The sequence below is a fragment of the Stegostoma tigrinum genome, chromosome 26 (genome assembly GCF_030684315.1).
Source record: "Stegostoma tigrinum isolate sSteTig4 chromosome 26, sSteTig4.hap1, whole genome shotgun sequence".
Taxonomy (NCBI): domain Eukaryota; kingdom Metazoa; phylum Chordata; class Chondrichthyes; order Orectolobiformes; family Stegostomatidae; genus Stegostoma; species Stegostoma tigrinum.
The window spans coordinates 50,656,808-50,670,343 of NC_081379.1; the positions used below are offsets into that span (position 1 = coordinate 50,656,808).

General features: G+C 45.8%; 1 protein-coding gene across 5 annotated transcripts in view; it reads right to left on the minus strand.

The window, feature by feature from the left end:
* The window catches only part of LOC125464124 (uncharacterized protein C22orf15), a 34,364-nt gene that overhangs the window by 13,173 nt on the left and 7,655 nt on the right, over positions 1 to 13,536 (minus strand). The gene's annotated exons all lie outside the window — the stretch shown is intronic.

The following is a 13,536-nucleotide window of genomic DNA, read 5'->3' on the forward strand; positions in this document are numbered from 1 at the left end:
ACCATCAACAACCACAGCACTTGCATTGACAACCACCTTGAATGGTTCTGCTTAGGTGTGGCTAACAGTGGGGCAGTGGGTAACATAGCTTTCAGGTTGTCAAATGCTTTCTGATACTCTTGTCCAGTAAACCTTTCTGCACTTCTTCATCAGGTCAGTCAATGCAGCAACCACACTGAAAATTCAGTAGAATTTTCAATCAAAACCAAGTTAGTCCCAGGAATTGTGGTACTTCTTATGGGAAACTCCAATAACCTTAGTTTTCACATCCTGTGGTGCCATCTGTCCATGTCCAATAACATGGCCCAGGAACCTGACTAAGGATTTTGCAAACTCACTCTTAGTCAAGTTTATCACCAAACATGCCTCCTGGAGTCAATCAAGTAATTCTGCTATCAAAAACAAAAAATGCTGGAAATCACAGCAGGTCAGGCAGCATTTGTGAAGAGAGACACAGCAGCTCAGTGCTTAGCACTGCAGCCTCGCAGCACCGGGGACCCGGGTTTGATTCCAACCTTGGGCTGTCTGTGTGGAGTGTGCACATTCTCCCCGTGTCTGCATGGGTTTCCTCCGGGTGCTCTGGTTTCCTCCCACAATCCAAAGATGTGCAGGCTCGATGGATTGGCCATGCTAAATTGCATGTAGTGTTCAGGGGTGTGTGAGTTATAGGGGGATGGGTCTGGGTAGGATGCTTCAAGGGGTGGTGTGGACTTGCTGGGCTGAAGGGCCTGTTTCCACACTGTAGGGAATCTAATAAAAAAAAGGAATCTAATAAGAGACGAAGCTAACATTTTGAGTCTAGATGACTCTTCTTCAGATCTCTGAAGAGTCATCTAGACTTGAATCATTAGCTTGCTCTCTCTGCATGGATGCTGCCTGACTCCCTTTGATTTCCAACATTTTTTGTTTTCAGTACAGATTCCAGTATCTGCAGTAATTTACTCCTGAATAATTCTACCTGATGGTCCAAATGTTCCTTCTATGAATAACTAAAAATTGCTTGCTCATCTACGTACATGATACAATTGGACAATCCATAAATAACCTTATTGGTTAGTCTTTGAAATGTGGCTGGCACATTCTGCATACTTAATGGCATGACTTAATACTGGGATAGTCCATACGATGTCAAGAAAGCCAGAATTTCCTTCACCCTTTCAGATAAAGGTACCAGCCAGTCTCTCTGAGTAAATCCAACTGAAAAACGTTAAGTTGCTTGTCCCACCTTCTCAACACAGTCTTCCAAACATGGAATAGGATATGAATCAGATTTTGTAATTGCATTGATTTTGCGATACTGCACACATAATCTTTGGGAATTTGGCACTATTACAATGGACAACCTCTATTCGATGCAAATCACTTTATGTCATTTCTGAGCAAGCTTTCATTTGCTTTGAATCTGTGCTAACTTTAGATGGTTATGTTTATAAGAATGTTGCTTAATTGGAACAGCATTTCCTATATGTGCATCATGCATAATCAGATTAGTACTCCCAGAAGATTCTCAGTTATCTTTCCATGTGATTATAATAACTCTTTTAGGCCATTTCTGTTTTCCCTGGAAGGTAATGCAGTGATTTATGCCAATTTTTGAGAGCTTACTTATTGTCCAACTTCATTTGAGGATTGTCCAACTCAGAGTACTCTGAACGTGGTTCTTCATCTTGCTGCAACAAGTGAAACGTTCTCCTTTTGCTTTCCTTCCCTATCAATATACCTTTTCACATGACACACTCTGGGAGATTTCTTTCTATCTGGCATTCTTATCAAATAATGCACCTCATTCAATCTCCTTTTGATTTGATTAGCCCATTAAAACACACTTTTAAAGTTTCAACTATCATTGGAAGTAACACTGACACTTTATTTCCACTAGAAAAATTGCAAAATTTTGATTTTTTTGTCTGCTTCTTGATTTCATCCTGACTCACCAATTTCTCTTTCATCAATTGCAGTGGTCCTCTGAACTCATGCCCAAAAACCAATTCAAATGGGCTCAATTTGGTATTCATTTGGTGCATCCCAAATTGTAAAATGTACAAATGGAATTCCTTTGTTCCAATCCTTTGGATAGTCTTGACTATAGACCCTCAAAATATTCTTTAAAGTTTGATGCCACCATTCTAATGCTCCCTGTGACTTTTTTTTCCCCCCTTTGTTCATTCACAGGATGAGAGTGTCACTGGCTTGGCAGCATTTATTGCCCATCCCTAATTGCCCAGGGAGTCAGTCACATTGCTGTAGGTCTGCAGTCACATGTAGGCCAGACCTTAAAGGACATTAGTGAACCAGATGGGTTTTTCAGCCAATCGACAATGGATTAACAGACATCATTTGATTCTTAATTCCAGATATTTATTGAATTCAAATTCTACCATCTGCCATGGTGGGATTTGAACCCAGACCCCAGAATGTTATCTGGATCTCTGGATTAATAGTCCAGCAATAATACTTGCCATCGCCTCCCCATTCTGGATGGTATGCAGTAGGTTTCAATTGTTTTATTACAAAGCTATCCATAATTTCCCTGAAAATTTTGACAAAAAACTTGACCCTTGATCTGACTGTATCTCTGTGGACAGTCTGTATCTCGTGAAATAGTTGAGGAACTCTTCTACAATCCTTTTAGCTGTGATATTGCATAATAGAATGGCCATGAAAATCTATAGCAAACATCTATTATTGTCAACAACTGCTGATTTCTACTTTTGTTTTAGGTAGGGGTCCTGCATAATTAATTATGACCCTTGTAAATGATTTCTCAAATGCAGGAATGGGTATTAAAAGGTGCTGGTTTTATCACTGCCTGAGGTTTTCCAAATACCTGACATGTGTGACATGTCTGGCAAAATTCAAATACATCCTTACACAGTCCAGGCCAGTAAAAATGTTTTTGTTCTTTTACTTGGGTTTTCCTTACTCCCAAATGACGTCCTACTGGTAATTCATGTGTTACCTGCAACACCGCCCTTCTATGAACCCATCAGTATTACGACTTGATGAACTTCTGCCCATTTCTCATCCACCTGAATGTGTGATGGTCTCCATCTCTTCATCAAGATGTCATTTTTAAGATAGTAGCATTCTGGGATACTTCAGATTCTTCCTTCTGTATATACTTTTTGATACAGCTATTTTAAGTTTTTCACCTTTATGTTGTAATTAAGTCAATATCTCTAAATTTAACGTATGTATTTTGCCTACCTGTTCTTGTTTTACCTCAACCATATGATCAAAGATGGTCTCTGATAACCGTACTTCTCTTTATTCTTAAAAAAGCTAAAGCAACAAAGCCAAAATAATCCTTAAAAAAAACTAGAAAGCCTGGTCTGTAAAAGCTAGCCACAACAGGGCTGCCTCCAATGTTCAACTTTTTTTTAAAAACCCAAGGCCTCACAAATGGTTTACATTCTTTGAGACAGCTCAGCACCTCTGCCTTATAGCCTCTCATCAAAATGGACCTCCTAAAAAGGACAGCATTGTCACACTTGTTACCACATTCAGAAAACATCCAAGGATATACTTCCTGTAAAACCTCAGTGTCTGATTTTCAACTGGCTCTTCAACCACAGGAGGCATCACTCCCACCCATGATCCAGCTTTGTCATTATCAAGGATAAGCTGCAATTTTGGAACCAAGAATCGCTCTGTTATTCCTACCAACATTTCATCACTTTTACTTTTACACTCAGCTTTACTGGACACCAAAAATTGTAAGTACAACAAACTCACTGGGTCCTGCACCTCCCAAATCCCGAGCCTGTCCCTGCCCCTCCCCCATCTTGCACCCGCCGCCATTGACCATGAGGACATGGCGGGTGACCTCACCGATGACGTCACATGCGCTAACGCTGGGCACACCACTTCCGTGACCGCGTACGCGACCGCTGCTGCAGTCACCGCCTCCACTTCCAGTTACAACACCACACACACCACCCTCACTGCTGCTGCTGCCCACCCTGCTCCTCCCACCGCCGACGCCACCCGATGGAACCCTGCCGACAGCCGACGCCGACGGAACCCCGCCCACAGCCGACGCCGCTGACGGGACCCCGCCCACAGTCGACGCCGCTGATGGAACCCCGCCCACAACCGACGCCAACGGAACCCTGTCCACAGCCGACCCACCTCATCGCTCTGCCCACAACCTCCATAGCCAGCAACCCCAGAGAAGGCAGCCACACTGAGCCCTGCCACATCTTCACCACCCCTCGTCAGACCTCCCCCTGACTGAGGACGAACAGTCAGTCCTAAGCAAGGGGCCCACCTTTGTCCCCCTCTACCCACACATCAACGAATACCAGTCACGTTTGGACATCAAGCAGTTTTTCCGCTGCCTGCGCCTCCACGCTTACTTCTTTAACCGGGAGCCTAACCCTCCCTCCACTGACCCCTTCACCCGCCTCCAACACAAGTCCTCTTCCAGGACACCACCCCCAGGCCTCCTACCCTCCCTCAACCTCTTCATCTCCAACTACCGTCGAGATATCAACTGCCTCAACCTCTCCACCCCTCTCCCACGCAGAACAGGCAGCCCTCCACTCCCACCCCAACCTCACCATCAAACCCGCAGACAAGGGAGGCGCAGTTGTGGTATGGCGCACTGACCTCTATATCGCCGAGGCCAAACGCCAACTCTCCGACACCACCTCCTACCGCCCCCTTGATCATGACCCCACCCCCGAGCACCAAACCATCATCTCCAACACCATCCATGACCTCATCACCTCAGGGGACCTCCCACCCACAGCCTCCAACCTCATTGTTCCCCAACCCCGCACGGCCCGTTTCTATCTCCTTCCCAAAATCCACAAACCTACCTGCCCTGGTCGACCCGTTGTCTCAGCCTGTTCCTGCCCCACTGAACTCATTTCCACCTATCTGGACTCTATTTTCTCCCCTTTGGTCCAGGAACTCACCACCTACGTCCATGACACCACCCATGCCCTCCATCTCCTCCAGGACTTCCAATTCCCTGGCCTCCAACGCCTCATTTTCACCATGGACGTCCAGTCCCTATACACCTGCATTCCCCATATCGATGGCCTAAAGGCCCTCCACTTCTTCCTGTCCTGCAGGCCCGACCAATCCCCCTCCACTGACATTCTCATCCGCCTAGCCGAACCTGTCCCCACCCTCAACAACTTCTCTTTCGATTCCTCCCACTTCCTACAGACAAATGGGGTGGCCATGGGCCCCAGGTATGCCTGCCTCTTTGTAGGTTACGTGGAACAGTAACTCTTCCGCACCTACACAGGCCCCAAACCCCACCTCTTCCTCCGTTACATTGATGACTGGATCGGCACCGCCTCTTGCTCCCCAGAGGAGCTCGAACAGTTCATCCACTTTACCAACACCTTCCACCCCAAACTCAAGTTCACCTGGGCCATCTCCAACACATCCCTCACCTTCCTGGACCTCTCAGTCTCCATCTCAGGCAACCAGCTTGTAACTGAAGTCCATTTCAAGCCCACCGACTCCCACAGCTACCTAGAATACACCTCCTCCCACCCACCCTCCTGCAAAAATTCCATCCCCTATTCCCAATTCCTCCGCCTCTGCCGCATCTGCTCCCAGGATGAGGCATTCCGCTACCGCACATCCCAGATGTCCAAGTTCTTGAAGGACCGCAACTTTCCCCCCACAGTGGTCGAGAACGCCCTTGACCGCGTCTCCCACATTTCCCGCAATACATCCCTCACACCCTGCCCCTGCCACAACCACCCCCAGAGGATCCCCCTCATTCTCACATACCACCCCACCAACCTCCGGATACATCGTATCATTCTCCAACACTTCCGCCATCTACAATCCAACCCCACCACCCAAGCTATTTTTCCATCCCCACCCTTGTCTGCCTTCCGGAGAGACTACTCTCTCTGTGACTCCCTTGTCCGCTCCACACTCCCCTCCAACCCCACCACACCCGGCACCTTCCCCTGCAACCGCAGGAACTGCTACACTTGCCCCCACACCTCCTCCCTCACACCCATCCCAGGCCCCAAGATGACCTTCCACATCAAGCAGATGTTCACCTGCACATCTGCCAATGTGGTATATTGTATCCATTGCACCTGGTGTGGCTTCCCCTACATTGGGGAGACCAAGCGGAGGCTTGGGGACCGCTTTGCAGAACACCTCCGCTCGGTTTGCAACAAACAACTGCACCTCCCAGTCGCAAATCATTTCAACTCCCCCTCCGATTCCTCAGACGACATGTCCATCATGGGCCTCCTGCAGTGCCACAATGATGCCACCCGAAGGTTGCAGGAACAGCAACTCATATTCCGCTTGGGAACCCTGCAGCCCAATGGCATCAATGTGGACCTCACAAGCTTCAAAATCTCCCCTTCCCCACTGCATCCCAAAGCCAGCCCAGCTCGTCACCTCCTCCCCCCACTGCATCACAAAACTAGCCCAGCCTGTCTCTGCTTCCCTAACCTGTTCTTCCTCTCACCCATCCCTTCCTCCCACCCCAAGCCACACTTCCATTTCCTACCTACTAACCTCATCCCGCCTCCTTGACCTGTCCATCTTCCCTGGACTGACCTATCCCCTCCCTACCTCCTCACCTATACTCTCCTCTCCACCTATCTTCTTTTCTCTCCATCTTCGGTCCGCCTCCCCCTCTCTCCCTATTTATTCCAGTTGCCTCTCCCCATCCCCCTCTCTGATGAATGGTCTGGGCCCGAAATGTCAGCTGTTGTGCTCCTGAGATGCTGCTTGGCCTGTTGTGTTCATCCAGCCCCACTCTTTGTTATCTTTCATCACTTTTCACCAGACTTTCCAACCATGCTTTATATCATGGAACATTGCTCTACTCACCATGAATTCCACATATTACCATCTTTCTGGCAATATTCCTTAGGAATTACTTATCTGCTCATTTCTCATCAAAGATTCACTTGCTCCTGTAACTCTTAAAATTTTAACTTCTTCACTTGCTCCTCCTGGCACACATGAGTGAACTTTACCTACACCAGCAAACTGTTTAAAGAGATCTAGCATTTTCTTCTCAACCAATCCCTGACCAGGTTGTCCATTGTTTTTCAGTATTTTTAGCTTCCACTGTGCTTTTCTTCATCACTTTAACAAAACTCATTGACTTATCTTGTTTTCCCACATTTGTCTTCCCAGTGCTATAACACTGCAACTTCATGTTGCATCCTTCATTACAGTGGAACACCTGAGCTTTTTTACTTTCCTTTCCACCTGATGGGTTTCCTTTTTACCCTGTGGTGAACTACCGTTACCATCTTCAATGAGATCTTCTTTTCCCTTACCATCTGAGACCTTCTCTTTTCTCTATTTTCTATCCCTCACCAACTGAAATTAATGTTAGAAGCTTAACTTTTATTTATGAACCAATCATCTGCTGTTTCTGCTGCTCCTCTGGCAATCTTAACTCTGTGCTCTTCCATATGAGTCCCCACTACTTCGGAGTGTTGAACTCCTCCAAAATAATCGTCTCTATGCAAGAGTCATGTGTTTGATCTATTTTCAATGCCTTTATCCATCTATCAAAATTACTTTGTTTGATCCTTTCAAACTCAATGTATGTTTCACCATGTTCCCTCTTTAGATTCCTAAAATGCTGTCTGTGTGCCTCTGGTACTAGTTCAAGTGCATTTAAGATGGCATTTTTCAGTCCATCATACATCCCTGATACCTCCTCTGATAGTGATGCAAATACTTCACTAGCCCTAGCCTATCCACCTGGTCACTGGCCATGCATCTGCCTAGATACTTTCTCAAATGAAATGAAAAAGGCTTCTATTTCCTTCTTGTTAAATTTATATAAAATTTGGATATACTTAAATAGATCCTCACCAGGCCTTTGGCTATGTTAGAATTGCTCTCCATCATTGTCCTCATCACTATTCCTACCTTCCACCTCCATCTCAACATTTTAAGTCGACTTTGAGTTTTCAGTTCTAACCAAAGTTGAAAAGCTCTCTCTTTCTCCCTTATTTCTGCTTTGAATTGTAATTCAAATTGTTCTATTTCCTGTCCTCTTTGCTTTTGTTCTGCCAGGACTATTCTTCCTTTTGCTTTTTCCCTTGCCATTGCCACTAATTCAAACTGCCTCAATTGCAACTGATATTTCGGCAGAGATTTTAGGTACTTTTCTGACAATTGTAGATGTTGAGCTATTGTTGCAATTACTTCTCCCTTTTGCATAGACAAAGGCAACCACAACCCCAGCTTGTCTGCCAATTCCATAAACTTTGCCTTGCTTACTTTTTGTAAAAGCCCCAAAATGACTTCTTCCACCCTTTTATGGGCCAAACCAAATTCCCCCTAAACATTCAGAAGAGAGTCTAGACCCTAACCTTTTCTTAATTTAAAAAGGTAAAGTGTAAGGTATTGTTTTCCAGAGACAATATGAATGGTCAAACTATTGGATTTAAAGCAAAACCCACTCTATTCATCCACTATAGTTAAAATACATCCAAAGAAAAATGGAAAGAGATAATGGGAGCTGCAGATGCTGGAGAATCCGAGATAACAAAAAAAGTGTGGAGCTGGATGAACACAGTAGGCCAAGCAGCATCTTAGGAGCACAAAAGCTGGGCCTGGACCCTTCATCAGGAAAGCTTTTGTGATGAAGGGTCTAGGTCCGAAACGTCAGCTTTTGTGCTCCTCAGATGCTGCTTGGTCTACTGTGTTCATCCAGCTCCACACTTTGTTATCAAAGAAAAATGGAATTGGAATAACAACACTATTGGAAAACTTAACAAAATAATAAATTCAGTAACAATTGCTAATTAACTATACTAACACCCATAAACACACCCTTGGCAAAAGGCAAATTCAGAAAACAGACTGTCTTACATACAACTCCAGTAGCAGAAAGAGAAACCCCTCCCTTTGGCTGTAACCGGAAGAGGGAAAAAAAAGCATCCACTTCTTTAAGACCCCAACAGCAACTGCTGCTCCTGAAAAACTAAGAAACTGAATTGAAAATCCTGGTTCTGTGAGAGCTTGACCACACCCATTCAGGCTGCTTCTATTGGTCCAACTTCTTAAAAAACCAAGGCCTCACAAACTGTTTACTCTAGTGACTCTAGTAAACTGCTCTTCACTTCTGCCTTCAAATCTCTCTTTGAAAAAAAGGATAAAACATACCTCCTAAACCCACAGTATCATCATCACCCCCAAGAAACTCTTAGTTACCAAAAGAGCCATTGTTATATAAAGCACACACCTTATTTAGATTAGATTCCCTACAGTGTGGAACAGGCCCTTCAGCCCAACAAGTCCACACCGCCCCTTGGAGCATCCCACCCAGACCCCCTATAACCCACACACCCCTGAACACTAAGGGAAATTTAGCATGGCCGATCCACCTAGGCTGCACATCTTTGGACTGTGGGAGGAAACCGGAGCACCCGGAGGAAACCCACGCAGACACAGGGAGAATGTGCAAACTCCACACAGGCAGTTACCCGAGGCTGGAATCGAACCTGGGTCCCTGGCGCTGTGAGGCTGCAGTGCTAACCACTGAGCCACCGTGCCGCCCTAAACCAACCAAAAGCTGAAAAGAGAACACCAATATTCACCACTCACTGTCTTTTGGTCCAATGATCCTAAACCCAACCTGGAATTAAAGATATTGATCCCCAAAAAGAGCCCCCAGTTTGTTATGTGCCAGACCAACCCCCTCAAAATAAATTAAGAAGTTGGCCTGGACCCCAACATATTCTTATTTTTAAAGGCAACTGCAAAATGTTGTGTTCCAACTTTAAAAAGAAATCTCAAACCTCATAAGCCATTCAATTTATTGGCTTTAGAAAGACCACTCAGCACCTCTTAAAGCTTATTGCCACACTTGTTGGAGGTTACTTCAGTTCTGCAGTGCAAACAATAAAAAGCCTCAGAGCCCAAAAGGACAATGTGGTCTGACTGACAAACAGCAGCACCATTAACAGGCTGTAGTTAATTGGCTACAGGTTTGTGATATTGGTTCTGGTTCCTTGTCATTGATTTGTTCCATCTAAAGTTTCTCTGTCTCTTTACTGCACTAGTAAAACTGCAAGATTAAGTCACAACAGTGTCTACAGTTGTGCCGACAGTGTCTGGGTATAAAACAAACAAAATGAAATTGCTGGAGAAACTCAGCAGGTCTGGCAGCATCTGTGAGCAGAAAACAGTGTTAACATTTAGTGGCCTTTCTTCAGGCACTAAAACTGACTGGTTACAGGTTTACTTCAGATGTGAACAATCTGCTTACAGCTGAGCTAATGCTGAAATATTATCGAAAGTATGACACGCTTTGCAGATGCAATGAAAATATGGTGATAATATCTCGATATGTACGGCACTATGTAGATGTGACAACACTGATTTTGGTTACTATGTGACTACAACACACACAATGTGGCAAATTGCCCAGGCATGCCCTATACACAAAAAGCAGGGCAAATCCAACTTGTCTATTATCAGCAAACCAGTTTATTCTTGATCAGCAGCAATGAAAAGGGTCATCAACAATGCTATAAATGGCACTTGCTTCGCAATAACCCACTCATTAACATTTAGAAGAATTTCACCAAGGCCGCGCAGCTTCTCGTGCACAAAACAGCTAACACCAGGGGGTGAGGTGAGAATGACAGCCCCTGACTTCAAGGTTGCATTTGACTGATTGTGGCGTGAAGGAGACCGAGTAAAACTTGAGTCAATAGGAATGAAGAGTAAACCCAGAGGGACAATGGTAATGACATGTTTTATTTATGCATTAGATTTTTGATAGACAAGGGAGTCAAGGATTATAAAGTGCAGGCAGGAAAGTGGAGTTCAAGACCTAATACTCCTACTCCTAAGTTCTGTGTTCCTACATGATGGAATATCCTCCATTTTCTACTTACATTCCAAAAGATCAACACCCTCCATACAAAGCAGCTCACTTGACAGGTAATAAAATGTGAGGCTGGATGAACACAGCAGGCCCAGCAGCATCTCAGGAGCACAAAAGCTGACGTTTCGGGCCTAGACATCTGGGATGTGCGGGAGTGGAATGCCTCATCGTGGGAGCAGATGCGGCGGAGGCGGAGGAATTGGGAATAGGGGATGGAATTTTTGCAGGAGGGTGGGTGGGAGGAGGTGTATTCTAGATAGCTGTGGGAGTCGGTGGGCTTGAAATGGACATCAGTTACAAGCTGGTTGCCTGAGATGGAGACTGAGAGATCCAGGAAGGTGAGGGATGTGCTGGAGATGCCCCATTTCCACTCCCCCTCCCATTCTTTAGATGACATGTCCATCATGGGCCTCCTGCAGTGCCACAATGATGCCACCCGAAGGTTGCAGGAACAGCAACTCATATTCCGCTTGGGAACCCTGCAGCCCAATGGTATCAATGTGGACTTCACCAGCTTCAAAATCTCTCCTTCCCCCACCGCATCCCAAAACCAGCCCAGTTCGTCCCCTCCCCCCACTGCATCACACAACCAGCCCAGCTCTTCCCCTCCACCCACTGCATCCCAAAACCAGTCCAACCTGTCTCTGCCTCCCTAACCTGTTCTTCCTCATCCATCCCTTCCTCCCATCCCAAGCTGCACCTCCATCTCCTACCTACTAACCTCATCCCACCTCCTACCTGTCCATCTTCCCTGGACTGACCTATCCCCTCCCTACCTCCCCACCTATACTCTCCTCTCCACCTATCTTCTTTTCTCTCCATCTTCGGTCCGCCTCCCCCTCTCTCCCTATTTATTCCAGAACCCTCACCCCATCCCCGTCTCTGATGAAGGGTCTAGGCCCGAAAGTCGGCTTTTGTGCTCCTGAGATGCTGCTGGGTCTGCTGTGTTCATCCAGCCTCACATTTTATTATCTTGGATTCTCCAGCATCTGCAGTTCCCATCATCACTTGACAGGTGCCCCATTCACCATTGACACAGCAGCAGCAGGCTGCATCGTTGTACAATGAATCTTCATAATGTGGAGGAGTTCTTTGGACTTTGCTGCCAACGTCCTGTGAAGTCCATATTGCATCATCACGTTAGGTGGTGCTTAATGCAGTCTACAGCGTTAACCTTTTGGAGCCTTACATATATTTATATAGTACTTATATAGGATGTTCCTTCTTAGAGACGCAATGCAGCAACTCACCAAGGCTCTGTCTATTTTATCTTCCAAACCTGTGATTACAAGCATCTAGAAGGCCCAGGGCAGCAGAATCACAACCATTCTACCAGTTGCAAGTTCCTCTCCAAGCCAGTCACGGTAGAACATAGAACTGTACAGCTTAAGATTTGGTCCTCTGGCCTATGATGTTTGGCTCAACATGACACCAAATTAAACTAGACATCATGGGAATTCTCCACCGCCGGAGCCATTCTACCCCAAGGTCAGAAGCAGTTGCCTTTTATCAAGAAGCCAAGTACAGTTCCTGTGGCTTCATTGTTTTGTTTCACCTGGAAAATACTGTAGGATGTGCATGAATAGTAAAGGACTGCAGTTCCGGATCTACCAGAGTGTGTGTAAGGGAGTTGGTAGGGGTGCACACAGAAAACCTGTGAATCAATTGATTACAGCAAAGATGGAATGAGTTTGGCTAGTCCCGGTCCTCAGTCAGGTACATCTGTTCCCAGTGGTTTTACAAGTCAAGGCATCTGGAGATGTGGTCAAAAGCAGCATCTTTGGTGTGGTGTGTATTTTTTTAGGTTAACAGTTGTCCCTTTTGCAGGAATTAGCTCTAATTCCCATCACAGCTAATCCTCTGCATCTGCCTCAACCAAGTCGTGTGCAAACAGAGGCAGCCTCAGCCTGTGTTGAGTCACAAGCCAAACCAATCAAGAAGCTTGATACCACCGAGGATAAAGCAGTCCTCTTGATTGGTACTACATACACACCCAGCTCTACCAGTGTTCAGTAGCAGCAGTGTGTACCATCTATAAGATGCACTGCAGAAATTCACCAAAGATCCTTAGATAGCACCTTCCAAAACCAGGACCATTTCCATCTAAAAGGACAAGAACAGCAGATATATGGGAATGCCACCTCCTGCAAATTCCCCTCCAAGCCACACACCATCCTGACTTGAAACTATATCGCTGTTCCTTCACTGTCACTGGGTCACATACTGAAATCCCTCCCTATAGGCACTGTGGGGCAATCTACAGCACGTGGACTGCAGTGGTTTAAGAAGGCAGCTCACCACCACGTTCTCAAGAGTGTATAAGGGATGAACGATAAATGTGCAACAGCTAGCAATATGCACATCCCTGGAATCAATATTAAATAAAAACTCCCCATGTGAGGGTGAACCCCTAGCAGCAGCCAGCACCCATCCCATTTCACTTCCTTTGACAGATGACCTGTGGCTGCAGCCATGGCCCAGTGTGCCTTTGGGTGAGTGGTGAGGGAATGTGAGAGAGAGAGAGGTGGCCTCCCAGCACTCATCCTACCAGCTGCTCATAAACAAATGCCAGACACCATTACTGTGAATAGTTTCTTATTTCCACATTTATTATGCAAATTAAAGTTCCAATACACACCAGGGTCCTATGCTCAATTGTCTCAAGCTCAGTTGTT